At 46.0% G+C, this 22,798-nt stretch overlaps 1 protein-coding gene and 1 pseudogene across 1 annotated transcript in view; one reads left to right on the top strand and one right to left on the bottom strand.

Annotated features, from left to right (window-relative positions):
* Window positions 1-22,658, bottom strand: part of LOC106026969 (methionine aminopeptidase 2-like) — a 39,583-nt pseudogene extending 16,925 nt beyond the window's left edge.
* The window catches only part of Ankh (ANKH inorganic pyrophosphate transport regulator), a 133,658-nt gene that overhangs the window by 54,066 nt on the left and 56,794 nt on the right, over window positions 1-22,798 (top strand). The gene's annotated exons all lie outside the window — the stretch shown is intronic.

The raw sequence follows: 22,798 nt of genomic DNA, 5'->3' as shown, positions 1-22,798 counted from the left end.
TTAATTTTCAGAGAGTGATATTATGATTGTTAAAAATATTGCTTATTCAAAAGACTTAGCTTCTGAACTATGAATAGATTACCACATGACATGTAGCACTGGGCCATGAGAAGTCTGGCAGCACTGTTTGGCAGGGGGCTGTCGATTGGAGAAAGAGTCTCACTAAGTCTCTAAATTGCCCAGACTGGGCTTGAATTTACCAACCTTCTGCCTCAGTCTCCCAGAGTTCTGGGATTACAGATGTGCACCATCATACCAGGTCAGTTTTGTCCACCTTTTGAAGCTTTCCTAGTAAAAGGAAAAACAGATGTGAATAAAGTATTTGTGGGTAACCCCTATTTGGGACCTGGATGGCAAGTGTGGCCCTCTGGATTTGCCATTGTTTTGGAGGATTAGTACTTGCCAACATCTTTGGGCCGTCTTTTCTCCTTACATCTATTGCTCTGTTCAGCCACTGTGAACTTCTTTCAATCCCTCAAGCACGCCAGGCCCTCTTACACACACCAGGTGTCCCAGGAAAGGGCCCTGGCTATCTCAGAGTGGGATTCATTTTCATTGGGTGGAGAAAGGTGGGTACAAAGAGGCCCCAACACATCTTGGGAGCAGACCTTTCCACTGCTCCCCAGAGCCACCCTGCCCTCCCAGCAGCAGCTGATGACCCTACACTGCAGCCACTGCTGAGCCTTCCCACCTCCTTCCAAGAGGGTTCAGAGCACAAATGAGAAAATGACAGACACCCACCAGAGACTGCCACAGGGGAGCACCCTACTGTTGGGCTTCCAAAGAGTTGTTAAATGATAGCTATCAATGCCAGAGATTTAGCTCAGTGGCATAAGTCCCTGCCTTGGAAGCTCATGGTTGTGAGTTCAATCCCCAGTACCAAACAAAGAAGAAAAGAAAAAACCTAAAATGATTCCTCTTACAACATCGGAGTGTCTTATTTCAACCTTGAATCAGTAGGCGTGTGTAGGTAGATTTTCACTGCACCCATTTTTTTGTTAAGTAGCTACGATTACTTGTGGGCTCACATCACCACTCCCAGCTTCAGAGGCTTTAGGTACAGTGTTTGGAGAGGAGTGTCATGACCTCACACTTGCCAGGCCAGTGCTTTTGCCACTGAGCTAAATCCCTAACCCTGGAGAGTTTTGTTTTGTTTTAAATGAGCATTTTGGGAGAGGGGCAGTTGTGAGGAGGAAGAAATATGATGCTATATGGAGCATAATTCTCTTAATCTGATTAATGTTTTAATTTATTCAATACCCACTGAACTAGGCAGCTTGCATCTTAAGAGTTGCTTAAACAAGTATGTTAAAACGGCAGTAGTGTGGAAGAAGTGACAATTAATGGTTACAGCGGTGCACCCAAGATGCCTCTACCTTTACATCTCCTCGAGTACTTGTATTAACTAAATTAACTGTTTTGTTCCTTTATCTTGTGCCTCAATCTAGATTGTGAGCAAGTAGAAATTGCCTCTGAATGTTACATGCACCTTCTCTAAATACCTAGCTAAATGCTAATGAGAATTCTTGGAGGCACAGACCATTGGATCTGGAAGGCTGTCGGCTCAGGACACCTGTTGAGTCCCTCTGGTTAGACAGAGAGTCTGGTTTTTCCTGAGCAAATAGCTAACCATGTCTGCTGTCCAGTGAGGTGCCATTCTAACTTACAGAACAGGGGAAGATGAGTATGCCTGCAATTGATTAGAACATTCACAGAGTTATGATATCCTCAGCTTTGATAACATTGTGTCAACTAATCATTTGAGCTACTAATATGCAGAGAAATGTATGCAGCAGGTCCATAGACAGCAGCAGGATCAGGCAGATTCCAAATAAATACCAAGAGCCGGAAAGGCTAGCGGATCAAATCTAGTCATCATCACCTGCATCAGGCCACCATGCAAGGACATGGAGAATTCCATAGTTAGAGGCCTTTGGTGGTCATCAGAACCACACAAGTGACCCAGTGACTTCCCCAATATTCCAAAGCCATTCGTGCTAGAGAACCAGATGCCGTGCCTGCTGATTCTCACCTGGCGTCACCCTGGTTGGACCATCAGGGAGCACCAAGGTGAAGCTTTATTCCCCCCTTCCCCCTGTTGTCCAAACACCTCATTAGAGTTATCCTATCTAGGAAAGTCAGCAGCAATTCCCCAGAATTTTGTTGAAATCTTTAAACCTGGTGAGCTCCCACCACGATTTTTAGTTGCACCCCTGACAATGACATTATTTTTACTGATCAATCAGAACGAGCCATAGGGTAGGGACACACTCTCAACTGGGAATGCCTCTTTCACTACTTCATGCTTGATACTCAGTCATAATCTTTGTTTAAAAAAAAATCTATTCACTCTGCCTTTCAACAAAAGACAGGTGATGCTTTCAGTTGTCTGGAGACAAGGGATACGGTTTGAGTAGCACGTGGAAAGGGTATACAAGGAGGGGAGAGCTGTGGCAGACCACAAGCCAGGTTCACTCTCTGGTCTCTAACTGTGTGTTCTAGAGTGATCTAGGTAGCCTCCAGACCTCTGTGTCCCTGGCTATATGAATTACAGGAAATAATAGATCCACTTCATAAGATTAGGGCAGGACCAACTGATACAGCTCTTCTCAGATTCTTTGCCTGTAACAGAGATCTCGAATCAGTGCTGTTGCTGCTGTTAGTTGCAGAGAGAGTTGAATTAGAGGGGCATGGAGGGAGATCCTGGCTTGCACGCTCAGGAAAGCACACCTGACTGAGGGGAAAGATCAGAACACCTCCGTGCATGTAAACCGAAACCTTGATTTCTCTAAGAGATGTGGAGTACATAATTTAGGGCAAAAGAGAAAACAAAAGGCAGAACTGAGACAGATGTTAGAGAGCTTAGAGCCCTGGCCCTCCAGCCCCTGCTGCAGGAGGCAGTCCTGGAGGAGGGACTTCCACTTTTTCACTGGCACAGTACTAAATCTTACACTGCAACCCAGAATACACACACTGACACTCCAGCAACTTAAGAGTCATGTTCCCTGACTGACCACAGGTTGCAGGTTCTCAATAAGGAAAACATTGACCTCCTGTGATTAGGACATTCACCCAATATCATTGCACAGTTGCCTTCCGAGCTAGCCAGCTGCTTACAATGAGTAGGGGTCACGCTGCCATTCAGCTGATATCTACTGAGCATTCCCGATATGCTGCATAACTCACTAATCCAGAGCTGGTGTCATGATGGGCATCATATGTGTACTGGAAGACGAGAAATGAGGTCGGAGGTGGCTTAGCGGGCTTAGGGGTCACAACAGGTGACACTAAGATGAAGAGGAGAGGGACACAAGGCAGAGGTGGCAGGAGAGAGAGTGCAGAGACCCCAGTCCAAGAGAGGAGCCTGCAGGGCTTGAGATGTCTCCTGTCCTAGGTCCTGGGCTCCAGGAAGGGGACAGGGCCCAGACCTTGGAGCGCCCTGAAGACCAGACTGGGAAGGCTGGGCTTTGCCCTCAGGATGACCGGAGCCCTGGCAGGGGCGGCTGGCTCCCCTGCGTCTCGGAAGGTCCATCCACCGCAGTGGACTGGAAGAGAGCAGACAAGGTCAAGAGAATAAGTAATGCCAGGCTTCGGCAGAATACCTGGACGCCTGTCTGCACTGGACTGTGTACATGGAAAGAAATGGACAGGCAGGGTTTCTGCGTGTTGGATCAGCTGGACTAAGCGATCAGTTAGCAGTGGAGGAAGGGGAGAGAGGGAAATGGGGGGAATGCATTATCGCCCAGTTTGGGGGAGGATGACCATTAACACCTGGAGCCCTGAAGGAACAGCCTTGGGAACCTCAGTGACTAAGTGATGAATTGAGATTAGAGCACCTGCCGGCAGCCAAGTAGGGTGGCTGGCTCTGCCCACGTAAGGCCAGGAGAGAGTCCAGGTAAGACATGTCCCAGGATTGGGCATTATTGACCTGAAAACAGGATTGGAAGCTGTAGCCATGGAGGGTTCTCCTGCAGAGGTGGCCTCCATGCTTTTCAGACAGCAGCATACAGGTGGTACATCCTGTTTCATAGCCCGGTATGTATATACATGTGTGTGCACAATGCATCCTCTCCGCGTGCATGCAGGATGGCTCCCTTCCTCCCTGTTTATAAGAAGGTGGATGCTGGCTGTGGTCTTCTACAGTCATGCCTTGCGGGATCTGGAGGACGTTTCCTCGGACCCCTGTTGAATCCACTTCACCCTCTGTGCTTCACTTCCCAGTACAGCAGAGGTCAGGGCAGCATTTCCTGACTGACGCGTCCCACCGCGGCTGTATGACGGGAACCTCACACCACGCCCCTGAAGGCAAATGTGTGCGCAGCTTTGTAACACCATTGTCCCTTTGGGAATTTATAGCATACTTTGGCTGGTGCATTAAATTCTGAAAAAGTTTTGTAGCTAAAGAAGAAAAAAAGTTAGAAACTGTTTCCTGAGGTAATTTCACTCCTGGAAGGTTTTTTGTATGTGGCACCCGCTCACATCTGGAAGAAATAGTGTTCCTTCGAACACACTCTCAGAAAGTCAGCCTTGGCATGCCCATGTGCAAATGTAGGGTATTTTAGAACAAATGCGGGCGTTCCACAGGTCAGACATTAGGGAGGGGGCGGAAGGCAGTGGAATTTGCTTCCAGAAAGAGAACTTAAGGATTTAAAGTTAAAGGAGGCATTTAACAGGGTCCTTATAAAGATAAGAGTTGGATGAAACAACCTGGTGAAAAGAGGTCTTAGTCCAATGATTCAGTTAAACCTTCAGAAAGGTACTTAGTGAATTATACTGACAACACAGGGAGAGTTTTTCTTCCTTTTTTTTTTTTTTCTTTTTCCTTTTTATCGGTACCAGGGATCAAACTCACGACCGCCTGCTTGCAAGGCAGGCGCTTATGCCGCTGAACTAAATCCCCAGCCCAACACAGAGTTTTTAATAAAAAGTCCTACTTTTTCAGCTGAGACCTAGTCTGATAATTGAGAAGAAATGGTGTTCAAAAATAATTTTAGTTATGAAAGGCTGCATGCAACAGGCATCTTACAAAGTGTCAAGTTGCCGAAGGAGTGGGTCACCAGTCCCAATGTCTGTGCTCATCTTGGGGTACTGGCTTGGATACATTTCAGGTTATAAACTCTCTGTGCAGGGGTCCTGTAACAGTGTTCAGTTGGAAAGCCTGAGGGTTTGTTTTTTTTAAAGTATCCAGCACTCTCTTTCGTAGGTTTGTCATTGATCAAATTTTGTGGAATTCAGGTTCTACTTTCACTTAAAATGGGTTTAAGAAACATAATGTAGGAGAAAACGTGCATCTATTTTCTTATTCTTTTTTTTTTCTCACATAACATGCTGCCTGTTCAAAGAGTGAACAGAACGATCATTAATCATGACTAAATTTTACTAACATGATTGCAGAGCAGCTTTTTTCACCTTTTTATTACAAACCTCATTTTCATACTTTGTTTTTAATGGCCGCAAGTCAGTGACCACGCTTTGCACGGCCATTTGCATGCAGGGAGACAAGGGCACCGTCGCCACGTTGGCCGTGGTGTGTGAGAGGAGCTCAGGGGCTGGGCCCGGGCACAGGTGTTTTTGTCTCACTTAGGTACAGTGCGAGGGCACCGGTCCTGGGCACCACTGCATCAGAAAACACGCAGGCCAAAGAGAGCCTGCCTTCCAGTGCCTTCTAGCCTCACTTTGTGCGGAAGCCAACGCAATAGACATTTCCTTGAAGTCCTAGGACAGTGTAATGCTAAGTGCAACTGTTAATTCCAAGAAAAGATACCTGGTTACCTGCAAACCTTCCTTTAGAATAACCTGTCGCCAGCCCTCTCGTTGACTTACTGTGTTTGTCACCTCCATGGGATAATTAACTATTCCTTAAGAAGTGACCTATCTCTGAGACTGGTTTTGAACCCTAGTACATTTCCCAAATCAGAGCAGCTAATAAATCTGGAAATGTTTCTCAATGGACTGCGATCTAACAGTAAGCAAAAGGGGTTTTGTGATAGGAGAACCGTAAGTAATTAGAGTGGGAAAGAAAAACAGAGAGAAGGGCGTTGAGTGGTGCGTGTCCCGAGCCCTTGAACACCCTCTGTGTGCTCTGCCAGCTGTCTGCTGCCCCTGTTCCGGGTCAGGACTGCTTTTCTTCATTCTGCGCGTCCCCACTGCAACCTAACCATGAATTCATTGTCCATGGTCAGCACACAGGATGCTGTCACCTCCAGCTCCCTCTTGGGTGACTCAGCTTTTTCTGGGTCTCCCCTGAATCTAAAATAAATATCCTTTGAAAATAGGTTCTGTGCTGGACTTCCCAGCACACTTTCCTGCTGAAGCTGAGCACTTCACCCTGTTTGCACAATGATGATTGGTTGCTCACCAGAACAGAGCCCTGTGGCTAGTTGCATGGCCGCCTTCACATCCTAGAGAGTTGGTTCTCCCCAGTATAAACAGATCCTAGCGATATTTCCATTTATCCTAACACAAGGCCACCATCAGATAAGTGTTAGCTGAGCAAACACATTTGTTTTGCAGAGCAGGATGGCTCACTGGCTAGCATGACCTCTTCTACTTGGAGAAAAACATTTTTCCCCCCGTGGGAGGTCACTCCATTCATTGTTTAACAGTCAACAACGCAGAAATGCAGTGATAGCAAATGTAGAGGGAGAGGACTTGCTGCTGCCCATTAGATAACAAATGCCAGGAGACTGCCCCTGCCAGGGCCTCACTTGCAGCCTCCCACTGGCCTGCACAGCTGGCTGGGTCGCTAGAGGTCACATGCATATGCCCGGATCTACTCACTGGGGCTGGGTTTCTCTGGGACAGGAGGTGAGGACAGCACTGAGACTTACAGCCACTGTGCCTGTAAACCTCCCACAGCGGGCTGTTTGGCCCTTGGCCTGTTTTGCCCGCTCATTCTCTGGGCATCTCCTATGTACTCCTACCTCTTACCGGCTGTACTGCTGGGAAAGTGTCTTGTGGTCTCACTGGCCTCTCATCCCTCCAGTGCTTACTCTGCTAACAGTTCTGCATGGGCCCAACCCCTAGGAATTGAGGAACTCCCATGAGCCACAGGACAAAGCCACCAGAGGCCAGTGGTCATTGGCCATGCCCAGGGCCCAGATCAACAGGATCCTGAGTTATCACTACATACCCGTGGAATCTATGTTGGTTGACCGAGGGTCCTTGGTGGATCTTTGGCATCTCACAGCATCCCTGTAGGCATCTTTCAAGCCCAGAGTCTTTAGCCAGCCTGACTACTACTGCATACTTCCTTCCCTCTGAAAACTTGGGTCAGAAGGTCTACCCCTCCTTCACTGTCGGCTTTATGGTAACTAAATACTACTGTCTTTTCATCTTATACCACTTGAGGTCTAGGCAGTCAGCCCAGGGAGTGTTTTCAGCTTTGTTTCTCAGCACCGAGTCTTAGGTACTGATCTCCCTGCTATTGCCCCAGCCCATAGCCAGGAGATCCTTCTTTAGTCGGTATTCACTGACAGCCTCCATCAGAGACGGGACAGCCAGTCCTGGCATTGGGGAGATGTAACCCAAGAGGCAGACATGAAACATATATGCAGGAAGTGTTCAAAATGTACAGAGATGGTTTAATTTTTTAAAATTGTATTTGAGTAAAAGACACATCCCCACTAATCCCCTTCAAAGTACTGACCCTATTTTTTAACATATTTATCCCATCATCTTGCCAATTTTCTGAAGCAGTTCTGCAAGTTCTCTTTCATAAGAGTCTTCACGAGGTACAGTGCTGCTGGGAACCAGTGGACAGATAGGCTCATGACAACATGTCCTCTGCTGCCTTAGTCACTGGGTCTGGCACCTTACAGCTTCTGGCTGTTCTCCAATGTCAAAATGCCCAGGAAAGGTAAACGTTTTAAATCAATTCAGAGCATCAAGACAGCCTTGGCTGTGTAGCTAAAGACACTCACATAAGGGGACTTGCAGAACTGCTTCAGAAGGTGGCAAGAACAATGGGGTAGTGTGTTCAAAAGGAGGGGAATACTTCGGGGAAGGGTAAATGGCAGTGTGTCTTTTATAGTAATAATATTTTAAGATTAAACATTCACTGTGGTTTTTGATTGCATTCTGTCCACATTGCCTCTCAGCCTCCTTTTCCACCACCAGCATGGGTCTTACAGGAACAGCTCTTGCTTCAATATAATACCCCCAGATTCCAGTCTTGCCAGACTAGAATCTCCTCCTGCTATGCATGTTCCCACCAGATCAGTCTTTACTTGCTACGTGTACACTCAAATCCACAGTTTTTCTGTCACTGTTACGTCAGGTCTGAACTCCCCTGCCTCAGGCAGACCCCAGACTTCATTTCCCTCCAATCCCCTGCATGCTTGCATAAGCCCAGAGCAGCTGAGCTTGTTCCCTCCTGCTACCCAATTCAAAGCCCACCGCCCTACTCTGCAGATCCAAGAACCCCTCCCTGTCTTCCCTAGCATACACAGATGGTTCGCAGCATCACTGTTTTCCATTACGTGCTTCTTTTTATCATTGTAGCCTCCTTGAAGTAGAGATCACCTTTAAACCCCTTTCGTGTGCTCCATAGTCCTTGTTTTAGGTAGCACCAGGCACCTAATAGATTGGGAACAAATTCTTGGCAAGTGGTTGCCATACGGCCCAGTTCCACTGTGGCACCTGCGTGGCAGAACCTTGCTGGAGCAGAAGGGAAGGGGGGCAGGTTAGGAGGAGACACTCGGCTTCATGAGTTTCATCGGAAGCTGCTTCCGGAAGTGTGAAACCAGAGCACACGTAGTATACATTTCCTTCTAAAGCTGTCAGAGTAATGAGGATGAATATTGAATAATAAAAAGTTAGATTTTGCTTAGCTTCTAACTGGGTTGCAGCATTTATTCAAAATCAGAGTTTACTCATTTTTTTTAAAGCAAGAGAAGTATTTTTAAGAGGAAAATGAAAAATAGGAGAGAGCTTATTAAAGCTAGGGGACCTGGCTAACCAGCAGAGAGTTTGGGTAGGGAAGATGCTTTTAGCATAAGTTCATTAAGTCTATAATTTTGCCTTTTTTAAGGAAATCACACAAAGTCACTACTGCGACTTAGTCCCACTTGCACCTCTGGCCTCCCACTGACCACAGTCATTAAATCTCAGGCATTTGGAGGCAGCACGATCACTTCTAGAACACTGAGCTCATCCACCCCAGAGTTAGGGCCCTTCCCGTTCCCTCCAAACCACATGGAGGGACTTTACGACACTGACCTAGATGACCAAAATATAGTGTTTGATCTGAATCTGTCTGTAGACATTCTTAGATGTTCCAGAAGATTCTTAGATGTTCCAGAAGATTCTTACATGTTCCAGAAAAATCTTAAATGTCCCCAAGTCCTTCATGGCCTCTACTCAGTATTTCCAGAGGCAGAGCTCCATCCTGAGGTCCCCTCAGGCCTAGGAACCCCTGATGGAATGGAGCTTCTAGCTTAGGATTCACACATCCACATCATCACTTCTCTACTCCTCTTGCTTGAGGGAAAAGAGAGGCTTAATGCTTTGCCTCCACTGGTGCATAACGTCAGTGAACCCTAAAATCTGTCCTGCAGAAGAGCTTTGAGGGGACATTCATATTTTATTGAGAATATTGAATCTCAGAGAGATTGTCACGTGCCTAAGATACACAGTTAAAATACAGGGAAACAATTGTAACCCCAGTGGTCCATGGACTTTCCAACTTATTTGGCTGGATTTAGAGGCCAAATTCCTATGATCTCCTTCTTCCTGACTTTCACAAGAGCCAAAACCATTGACATAGTTGGGGTTTCAGGCGAATCAAATGAAATGTGGTAACTCAGGAGAATGCCCAGTGCAGACCCCTGTGTGTACCCGAGAGGGTCCTTGCAAATATTAACTCTTCTTACAACTCAGCTCTGTTTTTTCAAGAACGAATGTGAAAATAATTTTAGATTTCCACTTAGCAGTTTCTTTAAAATATGTTTTATAAAAAGAGAGGGAAAAAAAAGAGCCAGTGAATAAGTGATTTGGTCTCATTCTAGATATATTTTAAGGTTCTCTCGCATTTCAAAACTTACAGCCAAGGTCAACAAATACTTAAGTTTGTCTAATCTTTTTGTGGTCTGCATAGAAGGTGGTTTGGGTGTTTTTCAAAGTTGGGACTTCCTGTTTTTCCCTGATGACTGTTTTTCTCTTTGAATCTTTCAATTTTTGTATCAGCCAGGAAAATGTGTAACCCAGTCATATGGGGCTGTTCTCAAGTCTCGTATGTGTTTGAGAGGATTGAAAACCAGGTGATAATATAGCTTGTCATATTTTATCTGTCTGGTGTAATGTCATCTTCACATGGAAGTAAATAACTAAAAGAAACATTTTTGTTCTGTAGTTTTAGAAAGACTAGGAAGAGAATCTCTGTGCATCTTACCATATAAAGAAATGTCATGTTTTATATTGTGTAATTTGAAGGTGCAAGAAAATTTGACTTTCGAAAACTTTAAAATTGATTACACTCACCAGATGTGGTGGCACATGCCTATAATCCCAGCACTTGGAAGGCTGAGACAGGAGGCTCACCATGAGTTTGAAGCCAGCCGGGGCTACATAAGCAAGTTCAAGGCCAGCCTACACTACATAGTGAGACCCTGCCTCAAAAAAAATTACTACATTGTCAAAGATATTAATTTCACATCTTATTTTTCATGAGAAAAATCTGTTCCCTGTTCAAACTCTACTCTTATCATTTTTTATCCTTAAAGTCTATAAAAATGTATGTTTAGCCATTTTGAAATGAAACAAAGCAGCCTTGGAGATGCCCTTCGTGGAAGCAGCAGGAGGGAGTGTTGCCCGCAGTGTAGCCACTGCCCAGCCCACATGCAACACGCTGCAGGAAGCACCTTAGAACAGGTGCTTGGCTTTCTAATCCTCACCCCTTTGGAAGCACCGTGGGAAAGTAACCGCACTGGAGCCAAGTGTGACTCCACACTACTAAATTTGCTTTTCTAAAACAATGCACTTAAGCCACAAGAAACCCTCGAGAGAGGCCTGGCGAAATAATGCTAACAATTAGGTGGGAATGATTTTTATATTCTTAAATAAAAGCTGTTATGTATGATGCCTAGTGAATTTAGATGCAGTGATACGCACAGAGGCCCAGGTGCATCATAGCTTGTGGGACATACTTCTTTCGCTCTCTCTTTTCCTAGTTATTTAACAGGGCACATTCCATCAACCGCTGTCCCTGAGGGCCCTTCCCTGCCTGTCTTCTCTCCTTAGTGGGTTGTCATCCTGCCTGCACCTGAGCATCCTTCAGTGATGGTCCTGTGTGCTTCCGTCTCCTTCCCAGCTTCTCCATTTTGACAAATAAAAGATGCGATCAAAAAGTGGGCAAGCAAAATGAACTGACACTTCCCAGATGCAGCGCAATAAATATGTGAAGAAATGCTTGCCACCCCTGGCCATCGGATAAATGTAAATTAAAACGACACTGAGATTCCATCTCACCCCAGAAAGAGTGGCTGTCATCAAGAAATCAAGCACTAACGAATGCTGGTGGGGTTGGTGGGGGTAGGGGGTGAGGAACCCTTCTGCACTGTTAATAGGAATGTAAACTAGTGCAACCACTGTTCGAAAATCAGTATGGCAATTCCTCAGAAACTGAAACCAGAGATTCTATTTGACCCAGCTATTCCCCTTCTAAAGTATCTTCCTCAAAACATTAAATGCATCGTGTTACAGAGACACACACATACCAATGTTTACAGAAGCTAAATCTTCTGGTCACCGTAGCTGCATCTTGGAAGCAGCCTATCTCTGTCAACAAATGAATGGATAAAGAAAATTTGGGGCTGGGGTTTTAACTCAGCGGCATAAGCGCCTGCCTTGAAAGCAGGCAGTCATGAGTTCGATTCCCGGTACTGATAAAAAGGAAAAAGACAAAAAAAAAAAAAAAAAGAAAATTTGATATTTATGCACTGTGGAGTATTACTCTGCCGTAAAGAATGACTCATAAACTTGAGTCATGTGTAGGAAAATGGAGGCACCTTGAGACCATAATGTTAAGTTAAACAATTCAGACACACAAACTCAAATATCATATTGTTTCTCTTGTGCAGGAAGCCCAGAGTAAAATAAAAGACAGGTAATAGGAAATAAGAAGCTAGTTCATTCTCAGCAGGGGAGGGGATCTAGAGATGGAGGGAGGAGAGAGAACGGTTAATGGATGAAAAAGAAGGGGATTGGGATGTGTTACATTGGGATGTGATGTGTACATGAACCAACTCTACCCAAGGGGTGTAAACATTATATTCTACCACCTGTGCTAATAAACTAAAAAAAAAAAAATGTATAAACAGACTGAGTATGGTCTAAGTATCTGCCTGATGCTGAGCTCTTTGCTGACACACGGACACGAGACAGTGGCCATACAAAATTTAACATCCATGTGGCTCTGGTAACATATGCACGGCTCAGTAGCAAACCTAGTGCTGGGCGAATACACTGTAGCATGTCTGCAGGGGTGACATGGCTCTCTGGAGTAATAAGGAATGAGCATAGTACCTGTGCCCGGAGCAGCTGTGCAGGGCTCAGACTGAGGAGAGGGCCATTCACAGTGGAGGAACGACTGACCTGCTCCTAAGATGCCCACAGGGTAACAGAAAGACATCCGGCTGGGGTGAGGTAACGGTGCTGAAATTGGAAGCCTGGGCTCCATAATCTACAGTTTGAACAAGTGCAGTGCTGAGAGTCCTGTGTTTCAAAAATTCCAAGAAGCTTTCTTCACTTGCAGAGTGAGATGAAGAGTTTCATGCTCAAACAGCCGTATTATAATTCGATTACCTGTTTGTCAGCAAATTATGGTGCATGCTGTTGTGAAAAAGGGGAGGCCACGAGGAGCTTACATGGATGGCAGCAGGCAGGGAGTTAAGCAGAGACGACTTCTCTTTCCTCATGTCCAAAGGTTTGGAAACCTCACAGATATCCTTCAGTCAGCACGCAGCTCCTAGTATTCATCCTGGCATTTAAACCCCTTTGTGGTCACTGTTTTTTTTAAGCGAAATGAGCAGGGAGTTGTCTGCTGAGATAACACCCTGAGATCACTCAAAGCCCACCAAAAACACACCAACATTTGCACTCCAGGGTGATAGGACCTTTGGCTTTGCAACTTAGGAATTTAGGTATTTTTTATTTTCTGTGTCTTTCTTTCTGTCATTTTAAACCAACAGAAGTTCTGTTCTTTTAGTAAGTGAAGGGGTACAGATGCGTGTTGTTAGTAATTTGCTTCTTTCTGCCCCCCCCCGCCTCCTAAAATAGCCAATATTAACAATATTATAAGTGGTATATGTCACTCTCCAACTATCTTGGTTACTTTTTTCTCATTGTTGAGACAAAATACCTAATGCCCAAAGTGCAGAAAGGGAAGGTTTTATTTCTTACAGTTTTTGGAGGTTTGAGTCCATACTCAGCTAGCTCCAAGGCAGGATGGCATGGCTGAGGGGCAGCTGTCCATGGTGGCCCCAAACAGCAAGAGCTAAAGGGCAGAAAGGGGACAAAACACACCTGCTTCCCGCCCTTACATTGTATATTGGTTCCGCCCCTGGGCGGGTACAGCACTCACATCACCAATCCCAGAACTAGACAACAAAGCAATCAGAAATGCTAGATTCAGCCATGTCCATGATTGCATGACGTTTGGGAGGGGCCACTTAGACATAAACCATAACACCAACTCTCTACTTATGCAAATATATTTGTGCATTTTTAACCAATTAGAATATACTTTTTTTAAACTAATTAGAATATACGGTTTCTTAAGGTGCAACTTACTTCTGCCCTGCACTGCATCCTGGGCTTCCCACTAGCTCAGTACGTTCAGTTTCACTTCATGTGCTGCACAGAATGCTCCCTTGAGGATGTACCATAATTATTCCTCTCTCACCTTGGTGGACACTGATGCCAGCTGTCTGCCATTACAAAGGCTGCTTTAAAGAATGGCTTTGCATGTTTGTCATGAGGTGTTTAGACAGATTTTTAAAGGGGGATTACTGGATCCAAGGAGGTTGGTGCGCTGTTAATACCTCTTGACGTTCTTTTTCCTCAAAGCTCCAGCAGTTTATGTGCCTGACAAAACTACACAAAGTTTCCCATTATGCCTTATCTTTGCTAGCGCTAGATGTTATCCATTGTTTTAATTTGTGTTGATCTGATAGCAGTCTTGTTTCAAATTTATTTCCCTGACTTATTGAGGTAGGGTAGCTCTGCGTGTGCGTGTGTCCCATGATTGCCCTCCTGTGAGCACTTTCTCTGGGGCTGGAAGGGGTGCTTTTCTCCTATATGAAGTTAAAAATCACATTGCCTAGGTCCAAGTGAAAACTCAAGCTGCTGGAGTGAGACTGAGTTACACTTGCAGTGAAATCAGAGAGATCTCTGATATGTCTGTCAACAGACATGTTCCTGACATGTCTGTCATCAAGAAACACAGCTTGCTTCGCCATTTATTTGAGCCTTATTATAAACACGCCAACAAAATACTACAGAGTGTTCTTTAGTTTAGGAGTACTTGTTGAATTACTCCAAAGAACTTTTATCACTTTTTCTTTCTTGTAATGGGAAAGAGGCAGTTTATTAATCTGATGTTGTTCTGATGAAGTTTATCAGTCTAAGCACAGTCCATCAGAAGTAAAGAAAGGAAATAGGCTTTTAGTTTTCTTTTTTCCTTGGCATTGATTACTTTTAAATAATAAACACACTGTGAGGAGTTTCATTAGAGAAGACCAAGGGTGCTATTCTCCTAGTGCGCATTTATGTTAATATTTTCTTAAGTGATACTTTAGCATAATTTCAGTTTCATTGGTAAGGTTTAGCACTCATCTAATTAGTGCTTTTTGCTGGTGGATCTCAGCACTGACTAGAAATCTCACAGGACTTACAAAGGCTTAAATAACCCTGCTTTGGCAATGGATAGTTGTGGGAGTCTTCACTGTCTGATGTCAGCCTTCAGCTATAAGAAGGATCAGCAGAAACTAAGAAAAACCTGAACCCCACATGCATAAGATTTAGCGCAGTGTCCAGAGCTGCTGCAGGAGTGCTGGGCATGGCCCGCAGACCTTGCTACAGCCAGGTGGGGCCAGACTGTTGTCCTGTTGTCGTGGGAACAGCACCACAGTCTTCTCTGTTTGGGGCCACTGGGGCCTCGAATGGAGTTGTGCTAACTTCAACAGATGCGTGTTCCAGGGTCTCACTCATCTGTGTAGGTGAAAATTGCAAGGCAGAAAAGAGAGACAGCACTAAGAGTCTTTCTTCTTTTCTTTGGGGATCTCCATGGAAACGTTGTTCACAGGGTCTTTATTATGCTGCTCCTTATCCCATCTGAGAGGAAAAGAAGTTTTAACTCAGCTTAACCTAGGTTCCGTATAAGGACCTCCCATTCCCTAATGAAAGAGCCGTGGCATAAAAATAACCATTTCCTGTTGTCATGCTTATTTTTTGCGTGTAAGCACATGGACAGGTTGTGCATCATTTCTGTGTGGGACACAGAGACCCTTCCCCTGCTCTGCTGGACTGATGGTGATGGAGGGGTGTCTCTGTCCCTGTCCTGTCCCCTCCCAAGCTTCCCTCTGGTGTTCCTGGGAGGAGAAGCTGGCATCACTGAGCCTAGTCTGGGCACCACCACATATAAACCAAAAGCCTTAGACAAGATGTGGCATCTCTTTAAGCTTTGGTATCCTCACCTACAACTTGAGAATTTCCAATGCTCACTGTTACAACATTGTTAGAGGAAAACCAATGAGGTAAACTGTGAGGCCATGTCCAAGTGTTTGTGGTACCCTTATGCAGGAGGTTGCTGTTCTTCATGTGATCCATCAATTCATGTTTCTGGAAAGAATTGTTAGATTCCAACAAGGATATGCCTTCTAACATGAGTCATCCTTCCAGAGCTCTGAGAGCAAAATGCGTCCCCTTTGTTCCCACACCCATATAGGTGAAAAGACAAAAGCCAAAGGGTTTTGAAACTCCCTGGGTTATGCTGATTTTCAAAGAGACAAGCCCTGAGCTGTAGTGAATCTGTATTTACAGAAGGAAATTCCACACATGCATGTACTGTTTCATATATGTATGAAACGTAAGTGATAAAAAATGTCTTCATTTTTCTAGCTTTAGAAATTTCCTAAGCACTTTAATTTTATCCACTTGATTCTCGGGGTTATTGCTCTCTTGTATCAGTGTTTTAGGTGAAAAAGCAGTAGACATAAAGCATGGTCATAAATGTAAAGACCACATAAATTCAGGGCATGTAACTCTTAAGTCCCTGCTGCAGCTAAGACACCATGTGACACTTTCCTGGTTTGCTTGTGCCATAGTGATGTCCTTTGTCCTTTCCTCTATTGTGTTCTAACAGCTTAATTCATCAAGATGATTTTGCTTTCCCTACAATAGCTGTAAATCAATCCTGCAAGCCTGTAACAGCGGGAGGGAGATGGGGCAGTAGGAGTTGGGGGTGGGGAGGTGATGACCAGCCTGGGTCCTTAGTTAGGGTCAGTGTTACTGATTCCTAATGGGCTGGGCTTTGTAAGGCTCTCTATGGGCCAGGCCAACCAGCTTGCTGATTGTACTAATTTTTGCTCTTTTTCACTCACCTCCCAAATAATCAAGGTGAAAGGCCAGGCTCTTAGAATCATTTCCAAGACTCGATGTGTGCCAGATACATAAATGCCAAGGGTGAGTCCTAACTAGACCCCCGCACAAAAGTGAGACTCATAGCAGAGAGGTAAACAGAAACATTAGATGAGTTAGACATACCGAGATGATACAGCAGCCATGTGTGAAAGCCGCTCATAAGCACTTCTGTCTGCATCTTGTTGCCGTAGAGTCTCTTAGCAGCCCCTCACCATTGGTGATGGCCGAGCCCGTGCTAAGCTCTGCCAGCTGGCCCCGTGCAGCTGCGTTCACAGGTTTCAAACCCTTCCTCAGCTGCATTGTGCTGAATGCAGAATATAACTGACCAGGTTTCTTTTATTCTCGATTTTCTGGGTGTGGCTTGGAGAGATGATGTCCTTGTCATCCCAGAGTTTCTGCTCTACATTTATACCTGTCACCTGTCATTTAGAATCACCTTCAGGATCTTTGAGATTGTACAAAACTAGTCTTTCCCCAGAAGTTCCCTTTGTTTCAATAGTTAGTACTCTTAAAGTACTGGTATTGAGCAGAATCTAATTCAGAGTGAAAGGAAGGTCTGGTGTAGTGTGAGAAAGCAAGGCTGAGGATCACAGGCTGAGGTGGAACCCCTGGGGTCCTCCCCAGCTTCACAGCCACCAAGACAAGCGACTTGCATCTCATGCACCAGTTTTTTCATGAGCAAGCTGGGAAATAATAAGCCCCCTTCGCACAGCATCGGGGGAAGTAAAGATCTCAGAACAGTGTCTGCTACCATGCAGGCAGTCCCAGCTGCTCTGAAGCCTTCATCACCACTATTATCATGATCACTGGATTTCCTAAGGTCCAAATACAAATAGCCTTCACTGTCCCTCGGCTTAGTACAAATGCGTTTGTGGCAATCAGTGGAAGGGCTGCGGTGTAGCTCAGTGTAGAGCGCTTGCCCAGCGTAGCAATGAGCATGGGCTCAATCCCCAGCACTGAAAGGAGTAAAGGAATGAAGGGCAGAGCGTACCTCTCTCAGTACTGCAGTAACATCAGGAAAAGGAGTAGAGACTGAGAGCTGCTTAGAGATCCCTAGCCAAGGTTAAGGTACTAGAGTAATCCAGAAAACAGTTATTGCTAGGCAGGGAGAGAAGTAGCACAAAGAGCTAGTAGGAAGACTTCCAAAATCCCAAAGTTAATCTTTTACTGTTACGTATGGAGTTGGCACTATTGCAAAACTCAGTTCTAAAGTGACTGGACATAAGCCTGACATTTCAGCCAAGAAATACCATTTGGGATCCATGTATCTTTTTATTTTTTTTTCATATATCTTTTTAAATACAAAAAGTGGAGTAGGAAGTATAGGGATTTGGGTAACAGTAAAAAATGTTGGTATTTCAGTAAAACTAAGGGTGTGGCAACAAGGTGAGGAGTAAATAGACTCTCAAACGTCACAGGAAGCCTTTGGCTTTTTTTTTTTAAGAGGATGCTACAGGTTTCAGAGCACCCTTCTGCCATCTTGAATCAAAGTTAAATTCTTTAGGCAAATAGGGTTCATGTTTACATGAAAAATCAAGAGGACCAGAGGAGGACCTATGACACTAAAATTTATCCTTAACAAACAAACAATTCAAATTAAGAAGACCTTCCCCTAAGATGCTTTTGATTTCCCTGGACATTCTGAGGAAACCATCAGCAGAAAACTGAGTCAGCCAGAACTTCCGTATCCTCTTGGTAGTTTGTTTCTGTCCTTTATAAAGCTCCTCTCCAGGTTTGGAAAGTGATAGGGAAAAACAAAAACAACAACAACAAAAAAACAGTGTCATATTTTGGCTTGCCCAGGGTCGTCTTGGGGTTTTCAGGAAGCACTAAATATGGACAGCGCTGCACAACACAGTCACCCTGGCATCCGAAGAGACTGGCTGCATTCCGACAGCTGCTGCCTCTGCACCACAGCCTCGCACGCGTGGGCAGCAGGCTCTTGGCGAGGGTGCCGCTAAACAGAGCAAGGCTGTGTCACGGAGAGCCATATAGATCCTTGAGAAAATAAAATGTAGCTGGAAAACTACCGGGAAGACAAATGATCTAATTTAACCCAAACCGCTTTTTAAAATACAAACAGAACAATAACAGTGGAAAATTACAGGAGCCAGACTCCTGGCGAGGGTGGCGATTCAAGAAGACTGATGACCCATCTTGGAAGAAGCCCTCCCTTGCATAGGTGGCCGTGCCAAGCTCCATGCTCCTGACCTGCGTACACTGCCGCAGATGCAAACTCTCTGGAGATGCTGAGTCGAAGGAGGATTTTTTAAACTGTATTTCGCCTGCCACAGTAGTCAGTTTACTTTGTGTCATAATAGGAGTAGCAGGAAGATGGAAGCCAGGGACAGAGGCGTGATCTTTTATCAAAAGGATGGAAGGCAGTCTGGGCTGTTTCCTGGTGAGACAAAATGATTGCCCAGACCTTAGGTCTCTGGTTTCTCTGATCCAAGAGGAGGCAAGTGAAAGTACGATTCTTCTTACTAAAAATAAAAAATGAGACTCTGAGTATTTCATGTAATCATCTCTTGCTATTTTAGGAAGTAGTACCATTTTCCAACTGCAATTTGAAAATCCATTTCCATATGAGCAACATAGCTATTTTTTTGTCCCCAAATGGACATGGATGGTCGGGTACAGGATCAGACCCCAGGTACAAGTCTGGCACTTCCTGAACTGCACAGGTATCTCTTTGGAACACCCTGTGCCTTCACAGGCACCTTCTTTCAGAATTTAGACATTGTCACCCTGGTACCAGTCCATGGCACTCAGCCCTTAGTAGGGTTCTTTCTGCTTCTGCGGGGTCAGAAAAGATATTGTTATCTTTTGCATGGAAATCTGATTTTTTGTGACAACACCCAAATTCTGCTGCAGGGTTCGACTCCACAAGGAACAGTTTGTCCTTCGACATCCAGAGGAAGGGGAAGAGAGACGTCAGAAAAGCATGATTCAAGCTTTACACTTGGGAGGCTAATTCAGTGGCCCCAGCCTGTATATTATCTGTGTCTGTGTCTGCAGTCAAGCAGCCACTGGGTGCTTGATGTGACGTGGTGGAAACCCCAGGGGCAGCTCCTACCCATCTACTGGGAAAACATCAGAATGACGAGGATACATGCAGTGCTCCGGTCGTCACTGCATATTTTAAGTTCTTAGAGTCTACTGAAAATTGTTGGACTCTTTCAAACCAGATAACTAAGCCTACAGTTGGAGGATTTTTGTTCATGAAAAGACCCAGTGTCGTTACAGATTACAGTAACCCACAACCTGTTCATGCTTTGAGTTCAGGCCTTCTTGGTGCTAAGGAGAGCAGGAAAAGGTAACCAATAAGCCCAGGCCTCCGGGAGTTAACAGACCCGTGAGATGAGCTGTAGGGTGACCAGGCGGCCACAGCTCGGCCTGGTGAGTGCAAGGAGTCGGATCTGCACAGAGCACTGCAGAGCACAGAGGAAGGAGACGGGAGAGAGGCAGGATGGGGTCCCAAGGAGATTTCCTTCAGAGGTGGATGAGACATTTGCAGCATAAACCTTGCCAGGAACCATCCGAGTAGCAAAGGTCAGAGGCACAGGAGAGAAAGAGACTTAATCTGAAGAAGGCTCTTAAGAGGGTTGGAGAAACATACCTGCCGAGCCCCGTCACAGCCGTGGGCCTCCCTGGGCAGACTGGCCTCTCCTTTGTAATAGCATTTCAGAGGTGAGGGAAGGTTTGGAATGAACATTTTGTTGACTTTCACTGTTTTAGGCAAAGCAGCAACAAGAAATGTAGTCTCTACCTGAAAAGTTCCATACAGCAGGTGATGTAAGAGGTGAGGTCATCTGCTGAGCAGGAGGGAACTGTGCAGTCTCAGAGCACTGGGGAAGGCCCGAGGCCTGCTGAGCAGCCGCGAGCCCCAAGAAGCTAGATGCTGTGCTGTGCGGGCGGCAGGCTTCTCTGTATGAGTCTGGTAGCTCAAAAAGCCCAAGCAGAAGTCTGGAAATAGAGCTAAGAGCACAAGAAGTGAGTGATCTGATGAAACCTGGGTTAGAGACTTGCAGTCACTTATGGGCATTGTGAGAGTGTGGCCAAAGTGGTGACCAGGAGATGGAGGCTAGAAGGGGAAACAGGAGTCCACAGAGAAGGGGGCCACCAGTTTAATGGAGCTGACCCAGCAGAAGATTGCAGCCCAGAGCTTGGATTTTCATTGAAATTTGAGTGGTGAAACAACTCTTAAAACAGTGAAATCAAAGGTATGACCACAAGGGAGCAGGGTGCTGGAGAAGAGGAGAGAAGGGGAGGTCAGAGAACTGTGACCTCATGGTGGTGGTGGAACAGACAGTTGTAAAACTACCCCCCACCTCCAGAGCTGAGGTGTGGAGAAGCCCGTGGCCAGATACCCCTGAAAATCATAGGGGCCAGAGAGACTTCTTGACTCCCCTGTTTGGGATTCTATGGGGCATCTCTTAGGAAAGGTGAAATCAGATGGAATGTGTTCTGTGCCATGAGTGTCAAAGCAGCAGGGAGGTAGTAGAAAAGCCAAGTGGTCAGAAGCAGCCCTAGAGAGCCAGGATGCTCACCCCAAGCTGAAAGCCGGAAGGGCAGGGCTGCCCCCACAGAGTGCCGCAGAGGGGCCCTCGCCCTGGCACACAACACTGGCATGCTCTGCTGGCCCCCCCCAGGAGTTTCATCTGGGAGGTGCTGTCTGCAGCCAAGGCCTGTGCAGGGTCACTCTGGAGAAGGAGAGAGCTGTTTGAGGAGTCCGGCGGGAGCGGGGAAGACTTGTTCCTAGAGCAGCACTCCAGGCTCTCACCTAGCAGTTCCAGCCCATGCTGAAGTCATAGGAGGACAGGATAGGAATGCTGTCATCACACCAGCGCGCCCCTCCGTGACAGAGGCCGTGGCGGTGGCTCACTGACTCAGCTTTTGTGCCAAGCTCAGAGAAACAACCTGTGTACACACTGATGCCTCAAGGACCCAAGGGAGGAAAGGTCCCCACATGGCCTGTGCCTCGGGGCACAACCTCTGTCCCACTGGCTAGGGCTACTCTGCTAACTCCAGCATAAACAACAGGCAGGTCAGGGGGAGCTGGCGACTTGTCCCAAAGAATCTCAGTCTGCAGAATTAGCCATTTTTCTGGTCTCCAGATCCCAAATCTAAAATGTCAGGGACTCTTAGGATTTATTGATGTAGACAGTTCATCCCAGCGAGATCATTTCTTACCTGTGGGATTTCATAGTCATCTCCCTAGGGGCTACAGTTTTTAATATCCTGTGGGTTTGTTTTTTTGTTTTTTGGGGGGTGGTTTTTTGGCCAACTTACTGTGGAAAAAAATCAGGCAGCAAACTACAAAGGCACATGTGATGCCCCAGGAATTTTCTGGAAGCAAATGTGCATTTAAGGCTGCCGCTGCCCACTGCTGGGTGTGGAGGTCTGAAACTGAAGAGCCCTGTGCTTCTGTCCGGTCTGGGCCTTGGAAAGCCTGTGAACTTGCCTTTACACAGCAGGGCTATGGCCATGCTTGCAAATGTCTTGGGCCAGACATGTCTTCCTCGGGGTCCCATTTATTCCAAGGTCATCCCAGTCACTTTAGGAGCCGAATCTTCCCCAGCACAGCAGCTGTTCTTGGTCTTGGTCCTGGCTTGATCTGTTGAGGCTGATCCCAGAAGTGCCTCGGGCTGGGATGCAGGGTTCTCTTTTCCTTTCTGTGTCCTTTCCCAGTGGTCTTATTTAATCCTAAAGCTTTAAATATCCACAGCTAGCCAGCTCCTTGGGCTCCTGGCTCTCACATCTACTCTCTACTTGACTTCTGTGTTGGAATTCTGATGGGCATTGTGGATCCATTGCCAGGGCCCCACTGGGGGTTGGCCATTTCTCCCCCACATTCCCATCTCAGTGAGTCGCTGCCCCACTTGGCCACTGACTCTCCGTCACCCTCAATTCCTCCCTTCCCTCAAGCCAACCATGTAGTCCTTCCCTGGATCCCAGGGCTGCTTGCCAATCAGTCCATCGTCCATCTCCTCTACCTCCTCTGGTCCAGTCACTGCCATCTTGGGCCTGGATCCTCATAGAGCTCTTGTTTGGAATGACCCCAGAGCCTTAACACTGAGCTACATCCCTGGCCTACTGGTAGTTTATTTTGAGACAGGGTCTCCTAAGTTCTTAAGTTGCCCAGACAGGGCTCAAACTT

Source organism: Cavia porcellus, unplaced genomic scaffold (assembly GCF_034190915.1).
Source record: "Cavia porcellus strain 051 isolate PalLab524CR breed Dunkin Hartley unplaced genomic scaffold, mCavPor4.1 scaffold_11, whole genome shotgun sequence".
Lineage (NCBI taxonomy): Eukaryota > Metazoa > Chordata > Mammalia > Rodentia > Caviidae > Cavia > Cavia porcellus.
Note: the sequence above shows the minus strand (reverse complement) of the source record. Positions and strands in the feature narration are given on the sequence as shown.